Genomic DNA, 17,199 nt, shown 5'->3' with positions numbered 1-17,199 from the left:
TGTATTCCACCCTTAACTTGTCATAACACAACTGATCAAACACATTTAAGAAGGAAAGAAATTCCAGAAATTAACTTTTATCAAGGCACACCTGTTAATTGAAATGCATTCCAGGTTACTACCTCATGAAGATGGTTGAGAGAATGCCAAGAGTGTGCAAAACTGTCATCAAGGCAAAGGGTGGCTACTTTTTTGTGTTATTTCATAGTTTTGATGTCTTCACTATAATTCTACAATGTAGAAAATAGTAAAAATAAAAGCCCTTGAATGAGTAGGTGTTCAAACTTTTGACTGGTACTGTATGTATTCATTAGTTGTCATTGTGCTCTGAATGTTATCGTGTTGCTCTAATTCTGCGCCTGTTCTCAATGCTCTTAAAACAACTCACTACACCAGGAACAAATGTACTCATATTTTCTAACAATGGGCGGTTTGATTAGTCTGAGTGCCTGTCTGTTTGTGCTATTAAACGAACTCCTTTTCCCTGATTTGCAGGGGTTTTTCAGGATCAAAAAGTGTATTAGGTGGTGGACGTGACAATGGGTGCAACCGGCCTGTTTTTATTTTTTACACAGTTTGGATGCTTACGTGGCCCGCTCAATGATTTCAATAGCAGAAAATGGCACTGAGCGTTGGAGTTGGCAAGAGCACAAACAGATCAGGGACCAGGCTACAGATATATGATAGGTTTCAGGGGAAATTGATGCTTGATCCACGGATGTCACATTAGTGGAAGGGGATTGATTGAGTGATGTTATATCATTCCTTCCTGGAACGAAACAAGCTATCTTAGTATAAACATACAAGCCAATGCATTGAAGAATTTGACATGCAGTGGTATACTGAGCTAAGTGAAACTGCTAGTTGAATAGTGGGCCAGTCTTCTTTTGAGAGTAAATTAGATGTGAGCTGTTTAACCAAAACATCATGCACTTATTATTGATTGTGCAATTCCTTGTCATAAGATAGACCTGTAATAATAGTGCATTTTTGTGCAATTAGCGAGACCTGTAAAAATATATTTGATTAGTGTGTCAAATGTGTGAATTGAAATGAGTTAGTAAGGCTATATCTTTATTCTATATATTTTTACTATTTATAGTAAGTGTGTACTCCGACTCGCTAGTACTGCTTTTGATGAATTAATATGACAGATTATTTTGGGCTCCGTCCCAAATGGCACCCCATTCCATAAAATATATACAGTACCAGTCGAAAGTTTGGACACACCAACTCACTCAAGTGATTTTCTTTATTTTACAATGTTCTACATTGTAGAAATAATAGTGAAGACATCAAAACTATGAAATAACACACATGGAATCATGTAGTAACCAAAAAAGTGTTAGACAAATAAAATATATTTTCTTATTCAAAGTAGCCACCCTTTGCCTTGGGAGCCAGGCCCAGTCAAAGGTAATTTTTTATTTTTTTATTTTTTTAAAATCGGAATAAGATTTCCCCCACAAAATGGCTTTATTATAGGTAGATATACTCCTCCCCCCTCTGACGATTCCGCAGGCGAAGAACCCAGATGTGGCGGTCCTGGGCTAGCGTGGCTACACGTGGTCTGCGGTTGTAAGGCCGGTTGGACGTACTGAGAAATTCTCTAAAACAACCTTGGAGTCAGCTTATGCTAGAGAAATTAACATTAAATTCTCTGGCAATGGCTCCGGTGGACATTCCTGCAGTCAGCATGCCAATTGCACACTCCCTCAGCTTGAAACACCTCTGGCATTGTATTGTGTGAGACAACTACACATTTTAGTGGCCTTTTATTTTCCACATCACAAGGTGCACTTGTGTAATGATAATACTGTTTAATCAGCTTCTTGATATTTCCACACCTGTCAGGTGGATGGATTATCTTTATAAAGGATGAAATGCTCATTAACGTGTGTAAATGAGTCTGTGCACACAGTGTTTTGTGCATACGGAACATTTCTATCTTTTATTTCAGCTCATGAAACATGGGACCAGCACTGTACATGTTGTGTTTTTGTTCAGTGTAGTAGTGCACTATATTAGGGAATGGTGGGATGCAACCTTTAATCTAATTGCGGGTTTCGTCTATAAGAAGAACATGGCTAATGGGAGGTGTGTTTTGCAAGATTTGAGTTTTTGTATTCAGTATTTGAAATGTGCTGTTGACAGCCTCGGGGAGGCTGTTGTTGTTTCTCTAGCTATGTCACTGAGGCCAAACCTCTACTCCTTTTATGGCTTTAACTAATCCATGGTAACGTGGCTTATTGAACAGAGCGTCAATAAGTATGGACGGTTTGGTTAAATGCAATATTTGAACATTTCGATTTTTTAAAAATATATAAGTATTTTCTTCAATTGTGTGTATTTATTATTATTATTTTTAAGCAAAAATAGTTACGTGCTCTTATTAATATTACATTTGCGAGAATCTGAAATCTGCCCTTCAAGTTATTGAAATACAATTTATTTACAAAATAGATAGACCTTGAGAAAATGTAGCATTGTTGAATGTCCAATGCATTTGTATAGAGGCTCTCGACCATATTGGCAGCCTTTCTGTATACAGGTCAAGAATGCACTTGATCAGTAGTTTTATGGCTTGGGGGTAGAAGCTATTAAGGAACCTTTTGGACCTAGACTTGGTGCAGAGAGAACAGTCAATGACTTGGGTGGCTGGAGTCTTTGACAATTTGTTGGGCCTTCCTGTGACACTGCCTAGTGTAATAGGTCCTGGATGGTAGGAAGCTTGGCACCAGTAATGTACTGGGTTGTACGCACTACCCTCTGTAGTGCCTTACGATCAGATAACGAGCAGTTGCCATACCAGGTGGTGATGCAACCGGTCAGGAGGCTCTCGATGGTGAAGCTGTGAAACCTTTGAAGATCTGAGGACCCCCTCTCCTGAGGGTGAAAAAGGCATTGTCATGTCCTCTTCACAACTTTCTTGGTGCGTTCGGACCGTGTTAGTTTGTTAGTGATGTGGACACCAAGGAACTTAACTCTCAACCCACTCCGCTACAGCCCAGTTGATGTGAATGGGTGTGTGCTCGGTCTTCCTTTTCCTGTAGTCCACAATCATCTCCTTTGTCTTGCTCACATTGAGGGAGAGGTTGTTATCCTGGCACAACACTGCCAGGTCTCTTGTCCTCCTCCCTATAGGCTGTCTCATCGTTGTCGGTGATCAGGCCTACCACCGTTGTGTCGTAAGCAAACTTAATGATGGTGTTGGAGTTGTGTTTGGCCACGCAGACGTGGATGAACTGGGAGTACATGAGGGGACTAAGCACACAGCCCTAAGGTGCCCCGTGTTAAGGATCAGCGTGGCAGATGTCTTGTTACCTACCCTTAACACCTGGGGGGCGCCCCGTCAGGAAGTCCAGGATCCAGTTGCAGGGAGAGATGTTTAGTCCCAGGGTCCTTAGCTTGGTGATGAGCTTTGAGGGCACTATGGTGTTGAACACTGAGCTGTAGTCAATGAATAGCATTCTCACATAGGTGTTCCTTTTGTCCAGGTGGGAAAGGGGAGCCCTGCCACATCCGACGAGCGTCTGAGCCGGTGTAGTAGGATTCAATCTTAGTCCTGTATTGATGCTTTGCCTGGATTAGTGTCCCGCTCCTTGAAAGTGGCAGCTCTCGCCTTTGGCTCGGTGCAGATGTTGCCTGTAATCCATGGCTTCTGGTTGGGATATGTACGTACGGTCACTGTGGGGTTGATGTTGTCAATGCACTTATTGATGAAGCCAGTGACTGAGGTGGTATACTCCTCAATGACATTGGATGAATTGAGTTTGAGTTAATTTTATTTTTACAGGGACATTGCACATTAATCAACGTTTCAGTAAAAGTGCCGGTTTTAGCCAGCCGGCAAATTTTCAACTGCAGTCCCTGGGCAGGTTATTAAAAACAATTACAATATAGACAATCATTGAGCAGTGAGCACACGCAGAGCAACATAGGACAAGCAAGACGTAGCATACAGACAGAGCAACATAAGACAAAATTCATAAAAGTATGAAGTGTTTCCACACCTCACAAGCTACAGACAACACGGAAAGCGGCAATACACAGCTATGGATTATGATCACAAATCAGATTGACCTTTAGCCATGTATTCATACATTTTTGTGAAAGTGTGATAAGGTGGTGCAGTTATGTGTCTGAAGGCAGTGTATCCCAGACATGGGAAGCGCTCACAGAGAAAGCGGATTTACTAAAGGTGCTTTTCCTTAAGGGAACTATACAGTCACCTCTCATGGCAGACCTTGTGGATCTGCCGCCATATGTTTGGGTTTTCTGTTGAACAAAAATACTGAGTGGAGGGGGAGCCAGGCCATTTAGGATCTTGAATACAAGATATGCGTCAGTGTATTGCACAAGATTTTCCCAACTCAGGAGCTCATGCTTTCTGAGGATGTAACAGAACACCCTCCCAGAACATATTCCAGTCTGTGCTAGCAAAAGAGTCCTGTAGCATCCGCATCATCTGACCACTTCCGTATTGAGCGAGTCACTGGTACTTCCTGCTTTAGTTGTTGCTTGTAAGCAGGAATCAGGAGGATAGAATTAAGGTCAGATTTGCCAAATGGTTGGCGAAGGAGAGCTTTATACGCGTCTCTGAATGTGGGGTAAAGGTAGTATAGCATTTTTGGTTGCTCATGTGACATGCTGGTAGAAATGAGGTAAAATGAATTTAAGTTTGCCTGCATTGAAGTCCCTGGCCACTAGGAGCGTCGCTTCTGGATGAGCATTTTCTTAGTGCCAGCGTCGGTTTGTGGTGGTAAATAGACGGCTACGAAAAATATAGATGAAAACCTTCTTGGTAGATGGAGTACCTCATGATAAGCTGTAGGCCACACTAACTCAGGCGAGCAATACCTCAATATTAGACATCTCGCAGCAGCTGTTATTGACAAATTCTCATACACCCCCACCCCTTGTCTAACGGATGTAGCTGTTCTGTCCTGCCGATGCACGGAAAACCCAGCCAACTGTATATTATCCGTGTCTTCTTTCAATGTCACGTTGGTAGGATAGCCTCGAACAGAGCTCATACAGTTTACTCTCTAGTGATTTCATGTTGGCCAATAGAAGGGATGGTAGAGCCGGGTTATCCACTCACCTACAAATTCTCACAAGGTACCCTGATCTCCACCCCTTGTATTTCTTTATTTTCTTCATGCGAATGACAGGGATTTGGGCTTTTGTCTGAGAGCAACTTTATATCCTTCGCATCAGACTCATTAAAGAAAACATATTAGTCCAGTTTGAGGTGAGTAATTGCTGTTCTTATCCAGAAGCTCTTTTCAAAAGACACTCTAGCATCAACATTATGTACAAAATAAGTTACAAACAATGCAAAAAAACACACAAAATAGCACAATTGTTGAAGAGCACGTAAAACGGCAGCCATCCCATCCGGCGCCATTCTTTAACGATTTACATTTGATCAGTGCTTAGGGCTCTTCTTGGTGTGTGTGAGTCATTTTAGCAGTTGGGATTGTTCACTGGGTGTTCATACAGTACTGTCCGGTACCAACAACCAATGCAATATAATCTCTCATTCTGTTAAACCGACTAGCCTCGCCCTCGGGGCTACTGTCATGCAAGTCATTATTACATTAAGAGCATTTCTGTTGCAGTATTCTTTTTGAATCCTGTGCTTTGTTTACATGAAATGGGGAGTATGTTTTGTTTCAACTGGGATGGCATTCTGTTCTAGCATTAAACCACTTTAAGCACTTATTAACCTATGCTGCTGTGTGATCTCAGGATGCATGTTGTGTGCAGCACTGACACGTACACGACTCTTCTGTTGATTTAAGTATCAACACAGTGACTTGGTATTTGTCTGGTGATTATCTGCTCGTGTACTTACTCCTCTATTTGCCCAAATCTTGTCTTGCAGCTGGTCCCAATTTGTTCCCTATCAGTACGCTCTTGGTCCTAACCAGTATGTGAACCTGACCTTTGGATGTCTGCAGATCTGTAGGGTGGACCCTCCACCACTACACTGCTTATACCTTTCCAAAGCCTTCAGATCCGCAGACATCAATGGGGGGGGGGGGATATGGAGCACATTGCGACCAACTGTTGTTCTGAGCAAGTCCTCACTAACTATCTGATCTAGTTTCACACAATTCAGCTGTCACGCTGGGTCATTTTAACGTGAATTTGTTCATTCCTCAACTGTGGAAAATGTGAAAAGCCTTGTAACATCACTTCTCAAGTTTGTTAATACCAATAAAGGTTTTGAACTTACCTGATGCGCGGGAGTGCTCATTTTGTGTGTTTACCATTCACTGCTTTCTGAAAACCAACTGCTCCCTGTCCTTGTAGTGCCTCTCCATCCTTTCATGGAAGTTTGTGTAAATTGCAGGTGTATGCTACAACTCTTTAAATGTGATAAAGCATATATTTTCCCCTATTGCTGCTCTATGGCAAGGTCACAGCACATTCTCAACTGGTGGACCGCATGTTGTAATCTCGACCCAGAATGGGTAAAACAAGTACTGGATTCAGGATTCGACTCCTGGTATCATACGAACACACATAAGCCATGGAAGATTTTGAATTCTGTGAAGTGAGTGTGGAAGAAGTGAAAAAACTATTGGTATCAACAATGACAAGCCACCGGGGTCTGACAACTGGGATGAAAAATTAAAGGATAATAGCGGACGATATTGCCACTCCTATTGGCCATATCTTCAATTTAAGCCTTCGAGAAAGTCTAGGCCTGGAGGGAAGCAAAAGTCATTCCGCTACCTAAGAATAGTAAAGCCCCCTTTACTAGCTCAAATAGCCGACCAATCAGCCTTTTACCAACTCTTAGTAAATTGCAATTGGCTCAGAAAAGGGCAGCACGTCTGGCGATTGGATGAACACAGAGAGCAAACATTAATAATCTGCATGTTAATCTTTTCTGGCTCAAAGTGGAGCAGAGCTTGACTTCATCACTACTTGTATTTGTGAGAGTTATTGACATGTTGAAAGCACTGAGCTGTCTGTTTAAACGACTAGCACACAGCACTACATAGAGCCATGACTACATGGAACTCTATTCTACATTGGGTAACTGATGCAAGCAGTAGAATCAGATTTAAAAAACAGATAAATGTACACCTTATGGAATAGCAGGGACTGTGAAGCAAACACAAAAACATAGGGGCAGACATGCATACACACACGATAACGTATGCACTATACTCACATGGATTTTGTATTCTACATATGTGGTAGTGGAATAGGGGCCTGAGAGAGCACATCACACGATAACGTACGCACTATACTCACATGGATTTTGTATTCTACATATGTGGTAGTGGAATAGGGGCCTGAGAGAGCACATCACACGATAACGTACGCACTATACTCACATGGATTTTGTATTCTACATATGTGGTAGGGGAATAGGGGCCTGAGAGAGCACATCACACGATAACGTACGCACTATACTCACATGGATTTTGTATTCTACATATGTGGTAGTGGAATAGGGGCCTAAGAGAGCACACTTAGTGTGTTGTGAAATCTGTTCTGAATGTAATGTTTTTAAAATTGTAGAACTGCCTAAATTTTGACAGAACCCCGCCTTGGCAGCAGCTTATGGGGATCCATAATAAATACAACTCAGAGTTTATTAGTCACATGCACAGGGTCGCAGATGTAATTGCAGGGTACAGTGAAATGCTTATGCTCCAAGCTTCAACAATGCAGGTCAAAGAGATGTGAGTGAAACAATAAGTAAAATAATAGAATGAAAAAATATAACACGGCATATACTGGATATATATATATATATATATATTATATATACAGTTGAAGTCGAAAGTTTACATACACCTTAGCCAAAAACATTTAAACTCAGTTTTCACAATTCCTGATATTTAATCCTAGTAAAAATTCCATGTCTTAGGTCAGTTAGGATCACCACTTTATTTTAAGAATGTGAAATGTCAGAATAATAGTAGAGAGAGTGATTTATTTCAGCATGTATTTCTTTCATCACATTCCCAGTGGATCAGAAGTTTACATACACTCAATTAATATTTGGTAGCATTGCCTTTAAATTGCTTAAATTGGGTCAAACGTTTCGGGTAGCCTTCCACAAGCTTCCCACAATAAGTTGGGTGAATTTTGGCCCATTCCTCCTCACAGAGCTGGTGTAACTGAGTCAGGTTTGTAGGCCTCCTTGCTCACACATGCTTTTTCAGTTCTGCCCTCGATTTTTCTAAAGGGTTGAGATCAGGGCTTTGTGATGGCCACTCCAATACCTTGACTTTGTTGTCCTTAAGCCATTTTGCCACAACTTTAGGAGTATGCTTGGGGTCATTTTCCATTTGGAAGACCCATTTGCGACCAAGCTTTAACTTCCTGACTGATGTCTTGAGATGTTGCTTCAATATATCCACATAATTTCCCCTCATGATGCCATCTATTTTGTGAAGTGCACCACTCCCTCCTGCAGCAAAGCACCCCCACATCATGATGCTGCCACCCCGGTGCTTCATGGTTGGAATGGTGATCTTCGGCTTGCAAGCCTCTCCCTTTTTCCTCCAAACATAACGATGGTCATTATGGCCAAACAGTTCTATTTTTGTTTCATCAGACCAGAGGACATTTCTCCAAAAGTACCATATTTGTCCCCATGTGCAGTTGCAAACCGTAGTCTGGCTAAGTGTATGGCGGTTTTGGAGCAGTGGCTTCTTCCTTGCTGAGCGGCCTTTCAGGTTATCTCAATATAGGACTCGTTTTACTGTGGGATATAGATACTTTTGTACCTGTTTCCTCCAGCATCTTCACAAGGTCCTTTGCTGTTGTTCTGGGATTGATTTGCACTTTTCGCACCAAAGTACGTTCATTTCTAGTAGACAGAACGCATCTCCTTCCTGAGCGGTATGACGGCTACATGGTCCCATGGTGTTTATACTTGCGTACTATTGTTTGTACCGATAAACGTGGTACCTTCAGGCGTTTGTAAACTGCTTCCAAGATGAACCAGACTTGTGGAGGTCTACAATAATTTTTCTGAGGTATTGGCTGATTTCTTTTGATTTTCCCATTATGTCAAGCAAAGAGCCACTGAGTTTGAAGGTAGGCCTTGAAATACATCCACAGGTACACCTCCAATTGTCTCAAGTTATGTCAATTAGTCTATCAGAAGCTTCTAAAGCCATGACATCATTTTCTGGAATTTTCCAAGCTGTTTAAAGGCACAGTCAACTTAGTGTATGTAAACTTCTGACCCACAGGAATTGTCATACAGTGAAATAATCTGTCTGTAAACAATTGTTGGAAAAATGACTTGTGTCATGCATAAAGTAGATGTCCTAACTGACTTGCCAAAACTATAGTTTGTTACCAAGAAATTTGTGGAGTGGTTGAAAAAACAGTTTTAATGACTCCAACCTAAGTGTATGTAAACTTCTGACTTCAACTGTATATAAATATATATACACTGCATTCGGAAAGTATTCAGACCCTTTGAATTTTTCGACATTTTGTTACGTTACAGCCTTATTCTAAAATTGATTAAATAATTTTCCCTCATCAATCTACACACAATACCCTATGACAGACCTTATTTGCATAAGTATTCAGACCCTTTGCTATGAAACTTGAAATTGAGCTCAGGTGCATCCTGTTTCCATTGATCATCGTTGATGTTTCTACATCTTGATTGGAGTCCACCTGTAGTAAATTAATTTGATTGAACATGATTTGGAAAGGCACACACGCGGCCAAATTAGCAATGAGGGGAGAGGTGACCAAGAACCAGAGGGTCACTCTGACAGAGCTCCAGAGTGCCTCTGTGGAGATGGGAGAACCTTCCAGAAGGACAACTATCTCTGCAGCACTCCACCAATCAGGCCTTTATGGTGGAGTGGCCAGACAGAAGCCACTCCTCAGTAAAAGGCACGACAGCCCGCTTGGAGTTTGCCAAAAGGCACCTAAAGGACTCTCAGAACATGAGAAACAAGATTCTCTAGTCTGATGAAATTAAGATTGAGCTTGGTTCAAGAGGACAAGTACAATAGTGTCTAGTTTGAGAAACAGACACCTCACAAGTCCTCAACTGGCAGCTTAAATAGTACCCGCAAAACAACAGTCTCAACGTCAACAGTGAAGAGGCGACTCTGGGATGCGACTCAGTTCCTCTGTCCAGTGTCTGTGTTCTTTTGCCCATCTTAATGTTTTCTTTTTATTGGCCAGTCTGAGATGTGGCTTTTTCCGTGCAACTCTGCCTAGAAGGCCAGCATCCCGGAGTCGCCTCTTCACTGTTGAGATTGGTGTTTTGCGGGTACTATTTAATGAAGCTGCCAGTTGAGGACTTGTGAGGTCTCTGTTTCTCAAACTAGACACTCTAATGTACTTGTCCTCTTGCTCAGTTGTGCATTGGGGCCTCCCACTCCTCTATCTATTCTGGTTAGAGACAGTTTGCGCTGTTCTGTGAAGGGAGTAGTACACAGCGTTGTACGAGATCTTCAGTTTCTTGGCAATTTGTGCCATTGGACGTGCTATTGGAACACAAGAGTGATGGTTGCTGATAATGGGCCTCTGTACGTCACTGTATGTAGATATTCCATTAAAAATCAGCCGAACTTGCAGGTGCCTATGTCCATCTACAATAGTCATTTACAACATTAACAATGTCTACACTGTATTTCTGATCAATTTGATGTTATTTTAATGGACAAAAAATGTACTTTTCTTTCAAAAACAAGGACATTTACACGGTAGTGTATATAAACACTGCAAAAAAAGAAACATCCCTTTTTCAGGACCCTGTCCTTCGAAGGTAATTCGTAAAGATTCAAATAACTTCACAGATCTAAAAAAGGGTTTAAACACTGTTTCCCATGCTTGTTAAATGAACCATAAACAATTAATGAACACGCACCTGTGGAACGGTCGTTAAGACACTAACAGCTTACAGACGGTAGGCAATTAAGGTCATAGTTATGAAAACATAGGACACTAAAGAGGCCTTTCTACTGGCTCTGAAAAAAAACAAAAGAAAGATGCCCAGGGTCCCTGCTCATCTGCGTGAACGTTCCTTAGGCATGCTGCAAGGAGGCATGAGGACTGCAGTTGTGGCCAGTGCAATAAATTGCAATGTCCATGCCTTGAGACGCCTAAGACAGCGCTACAGGGAGACAGGACGGACAGCTGATTGTCCTCGCGGTAGCAGACCACGTGTAACAACACCTGCACAGGATCGGTACATCCGAACATCACACCTGCGGTACAGGTACAGAATGGCAACAACAACTGCCCGAGTTACACCAGGAACGCACAATCCCTCCATCACTGCTCAGACTGTCCGCAATAGGCTGAGAGAGGGTGGACTGAGGGCTTGTAGGCAGGTCCTCATCAGACATCACCGGCAACAACATTGCCTATGGGCACAAACCCACCGTTGCTGGACCAGACAGGACTCTTCACTGACGAGTCGCGGTTTTGTCTCACCAAAAAAACAACAAACCAAAAATAAATCTAAAAATCTAAAAAAATAAATCAAAATCACATTTATTTATATAGCCCTTCGTACATCAGCTGATATCTCAAAGTGCTGTACAGAAACCCAGCCTAAAACCCCAAACAGCAAGCAATGCAGGTGTAGAAGCACCTGGCTAGGAAAAACTCCCTAGAAAGGCCTAAACCTAGGAAGAAACCTAGAGAGGAACCAGGCTATGTGGGGTGGCCAGTCCTCTTCTGGCTGTGCCGGGTGGAGATTATAACAGAACATGGCCAAGTGGTTCAAATGTTAATAAATGACCAGCATGGTTGAATAATAATAAGGCAGAACAGTTGAAACTGGAGCAGCAGCACGGCCAGGTGGACTGGGGACAGCAAGGAGTCATCATGTCAGGTAGTCCTGAGGCATGGTCCTAGGGCTCAGGTCCTCCGAGAGAGAGAAAGAAAGAGAGAAAGAGAGAATTAGAGAGAGCACACTTAAATTCACACAGGACACCGAATAGGACAGGAGAAGTACTCCAGATATAACAAACTAACCCTAGCCCCCCGACACAAACTACTGCAGCATAAATACTGGAGGCTGAGACAGGAGGGTTCAGGAGACACAGACAGGATGATCACATCAGTGACTCAACCCACTACAGGGGTTCAAATCATGTTCTCACCAGGGGTGATTGTCGGATTCGCGTTTATTGTCGAAGGAATGAGCGTTACACCGAGGCCTGTACTGGAGCAGGATCGATTTGAAGGTGGAGGGTCCGTCATGGTCTGGGTTGGTGTGTCACAGCATCATCGGACTGAGCTTGTTGTCATTGCAGGCAATCTCAATGCTGTGCGTTCCAGGGAAGACATCCTCTTCCCTCATGTGGTACCCTTCCTGCAGGCTCCTCCTGACATGACCCTCCAGCATGACAATGCCACCAGCCATACTGCTCGTTCTGTGTGTGATTTCCTACAAGACAGGAATGTCAGTGTTCTGCCATGGCCAGCAAAGAGCCCAGATCTCAATCCCATTGAGCACGTCTGGGACCTGTTGGATCGGAGCGAGAGTGCTAAGGCCACCCCCCCAGAAAAGTCCGGGAACTTGCAGGTGCCTTGGTGGAAGAGTGGGGTAACATCTCACAGCAAGAACTGGCAAATCTGGTACAGTCCATGAGGAGGAGATGTACTGCAGTACTTAATGCAGCTGGTGGCCACACCAGATACTGACTGTTACTTTTGATTTTGACACCCCCCTTTGTTCAGTGACACATTATTCCATTTATGTTGGTCACATCTCTGTAGACCTTGTTCAGTTTATGTCTCAGTTGTTGAATCTTGTTATGTTCATACAAATATTTACACATGTTACGTTTGCTGAAAATAAATGCAGTTGACAGTGAGAGGACATTTCTTTTTTTGCTGAGTTGATATACACACACAGTGCTGTGAAAAAAAGTATTTGCTCCCTTTCTATTTTTCTCTACTCTTGCATATTGTTTGATACTCAATGTTTTCAGATTTTCAACCTAAACCTAATACGAGGTTTTTGTGTGAGCACAAAACACAATAATTCATTAATGCTTAATTAATTAATTTCATAATCAAAATTATGCTACACCCAATGCTCCTGTTTGAAAAAATAATTGCGTCCTTTCACTCATTAACTGGTTGTGCCAACTTTAGCTGCAATGACTCCAACCAAATGCTTCCTGTAGTTGTTGATAAGTCTCTCAAGTTGCTGCGGAGGAAATTTGGCCCAATTTGACGTTGTGGAATGGCCGAGTCAAAGTCCAGACCTAATCCTAATTTAGATGTTGTGGCAGGACGTGAAACTAGCAGCTCATGCTTGAAAACCCACAAATGTCGCTGAATTAAAGCAGTTCTGCATGCAAGAGTGGGCCAAGTTTTCTCCACAACGATGTGAGAGACTGATCAACAACTACAGGAAGCATTTGGTTGCTGTCATTGCTGCTGAAGATGGAACAACCAGTCATTAAGTGTAAGGGGGCAATTACTGTTTCACACAGGGGAATTGGGTCTTGCATAACTATGTTAATTAAATAAAATAAGTATCAATTTTTGTTAATTATAAACTCAGGTTCCCTTTATCTAATATTAGGTTTTGGTTGAAGGTCTGATAAAATTCGGTATCAAAAATATGCAAAAATCTTTTTTTATATATATTTACAATTATTTTTAAATTCTGTACAGTTGCTGCAGTTAGAAGGGGCAACATTTGTAAACAAACGTGGGGCAGGAGGAGAATGGGGAACAGTTGTGGCTATTTGGCTACCTGAAGGTCTGGCCATTCAGTATGTCAGTTTTTGCCACGATGCTCTGATTCTGAGTGATGAAAGCAAGAAGAACAGGGCAAGAAGGATGTGAACAGTTTGGGGTTGCATGGGTTGTGAGGTGGGGGTTTGTTACTAAGCCGATAAATGGCATATCGGCTTAGTATATGCCATATTTACCACCTAGTAAATGTGTGACTGGACCTTCACAAATAGTACTTGAGTGTCCCTGCCATACAGTATGTGGTTTAGCGTTTTGAATGTCCGGTAGTCTCTTCAAGACTAGAAGCACAGCATGTGAAGCTATTGCCTAAGTGATTCTGAGGCTACATTGTGGGGGTCAATCATAGAAGGGATACTGTGCCATCATGCAAGACAGTTCAGAACACAGTAGCTCTTGAAATCGCCACTAGAGGACACTGTTGGTCAATTGTCCAGCAGTAACTTTGGCCTCATGTTAACAAAGATCAAATCAATTCAATTCAAGGGGCTTTATTGGCATGGGAAACATATATTAACATTGCCAAAGCAAGTGAGGTAGATAATGTACAAAAGTGAAATAAACAATAAAAATTAACAGTAAACATTTAACATACAGAAGTTTCAAAAGAATAAAGACATTACAAATATCATATTATGTATATACAGTGTTGTAACGATGTACAAATGGTTAATGTACAAAAGGGAAATAAATAAGCATAAATATGGGTTGTATTTACAATGGTGTTTGTTCTTCACTGGTGGACCTTTTCTTGTGGCAAACAGGTCACAAATCTTGCTGCTGTGATGGCTCACTGTGGTATTTCACCCAGTAGATATGGGAGTTTATCAAAATCAGGTTTGTTTTCAAATTCTTTGTGGATCTGTGTAATCTTAGGGAAATATGTGTCTCTAATATGGTCATACATTGGGCAGGAGGTTAGGAAGTGCAGCTCAGTTTCCACCTCATTTTGTGGGCAGTGTGCACATAGCCTGTCTTCTCTTGAGAGCCATGACTGCCTACGGCAGCCTTTCTCAATAGCAAGGCTATGTTCACTGAGTCTGTACAAAGTCTAAGCTTTCCTTAAGTTTTGGTCAGTCACAGTGATCAGGTATTCTGCCACTGTGTACTCTCTGTTTACGGCCAAATAGCATTCTAGTTTGCTCTGTTTTTTTGTTAATTACTTGACACGTTGGAAATAATTATATTTTTGTTTTCTTATGATTTGGTTGGGTCTAATCGTGTTGCTGTCCTGGGGCTCTGTGGAGTGTGTTTGTGTTTGTGAACAGAGCCCCAGGACCAGCTTGCTTAGGGGACTCTTCTCCAGGTTCATCTCTCTGTAGGTGATGGCTTTGTTATGGAAGGTTTGGGAATCGCTTCCTTTTAGGTGGTTGTAGAATTTAACGTCTCTTTTCTGTATTTTGATAATTAGCGGGTATCGGCCTAATTCTGCTCTGCATTATTTGGTGTTCTACGTTGTACATGGAGGATATTTTTGAAGAATTCAGCATGCAGAGTCTCAATTTGGTGTTTGTCCCATTTAGTGAATTCTTGGTTGGTGAGCGGACCACAGACCTCACAACCATAAAGTGTAATGGGCTCAAGGTATGTATAGTTTTTTGTGTGCTCTAGGGCAACGGTGTCTAGATGAAATTTGTATTTATGGTCCTGACGACTGGAGATTTTTTGGAACAACATTATTTTGGTCTTACTGAGATTTACTGTCAGGGCCCAGGTCTGGCAGAATCTGTGCAGAATATCTAGGTGCTGCTGTAGGCCCTCCTTGGTTGGTGACAGAAGCACCAGATCATCAGTAGACATTAGACTTCAGATTCTAGGTCGGGTGCTGCAGACTTTTCATGTGCCCGCGCCAATTCGTTGATATATATGTTGAAGAGGGTGGGGCTTAAGCTGCATCCCTGTCTCACCCCACGGTCCTGTGGGAAGAAATGTGTGTGTTTTTTGCCTATTTTAACCGCACACTTGTTGTTTGTGTACATGGATTTTCTAATGTCGTATGTTTTACCCCCAACACCACTTTCCATAAATTTGTATAGCAGACCCTATACAAATTTGTTGAGTTGAAGGCTTTTTTGAAATCAACAAAGCATGAGAAGACTTTGCCTTTTTTTTGTCAATTAGGGTGTGCAGGGTGAATACATGGTCTGTTGTACGGTAATTTGGTAAAAAGACAATTTGACAATTTGCTCAGTACATTGTTTTCACTGAGGAAATGTACGAGTCTGCTGTTAATGATAATGCAGAGGATTTTCCCAAGGTTGCTGTTGACACATATCCTACGGTAGTTATTGGGGTCAAATTTGTCTCCACTTTGGTGGATTGAGGTGATCAGTCCTTGGTTCCAAATATTGGGGAAGATGCCAGAGCTAAGGATGATGTTAAAGAGTTTTAGTATAGCCAATTGCAATTTGTTGTCTGTATATTTGATCATTTCATTGAGAATACCAGCAACACTACATGCCTTTTTGGGTTGGAGGGTTTTTACTTTGTTCTGTAGCTCATTCAAGGAAATTGGAGAATCCAGTGTGTTCTGGTAGTCTTTAATAGTTGATTCTAAGATTTGTATTTGATCATGTATATGTTTTTGCTCTTTGTTTTTTGTTATAGAGCTAAAAAGATTGGAGAAGTGGTTTACCCATACATCTCCATTTTGGATAGATAATTTTTCATGTTGTTGTTTGTTTAGTGTTTTCAAATTTTCCCAGAAGTGGTTAGAGTCTATGGCTTCTTCAATTGCATTGAGCTGATTTCTTTTGTGCTGTTCCTTCTTTTTCCGTAGTGTATTTCTGAATTGTTTTAGTGATTCACCATAGTGAAGGGGTAGACTCAGATTTTCCGGGTCTCTATGTTTTTGGTTGGACAGGTTTCTCAATTTCTTCCATTTTTGCATTCTTCATCAAACCATTTGTCATTTTTGTTCATTTTCTTCGGTTTTCTATTTGAGATTTTTTAGATTTGATAGGGAAGCTGATAGGTCAAATATACTGTTAAGATTTTCTATTGCCAAGTTTACACCTTCACTACTACAGTGGAATGTTTTACCTAGGAAATTGTCTAAAAGAGATTTGTTGTTGCCTAATTGTTTTTTGGTAGGTTTCCAAACTGCATTCCTTCCATCTTTAGCATTCCTTAATGTTACTCAGTTCCTTTGGCTTTGGTGCCTCATGATTGAGTATTGCTCTGTTCAAGTAGACTGTGATTTTGTTGTGGTCTGATAGGGGTGTCAGTGGGCTGACTGTCAACGCTCTGAGTGACTCTTGGTTGAGGTCAGTGATAAAGTAGTCTACAGTACTACTGCCAAAAGATGAGCTATAGGTGTACCTACCATAGGAGTCCCCTCAAAGCCTACCACTGACTATGTACATACCCAGCGTGCAACAGAGCTGCAGGAGCTGTGACCCGTTTTTGTTGGTTATGTTGTCATAGTTGTGCCTAGGGAGGCATATGGGGGAGGGAATGTTGTCA

This window comes from Oncorhynchus kisutch, linkage group LG3 (assembly GCF_002021735.2).
Source record: "Oncorhynchus kisutch isolate 150728-3 linkage group LG3, Okis_V2, whole genome shotgun sequence".
Classification (NCBI taxonomy): Eukaryota; Metazoa; Chordata; class Actinopteri; order Salmoniformes; family Salmonidae; genus Oncorhynchus; species Oncorhynchus kisutch.
The sequence above is the reverse complement of the archived record's forward strand: the minus strand, read 5'-3'. Positions refer to the sequence as shown.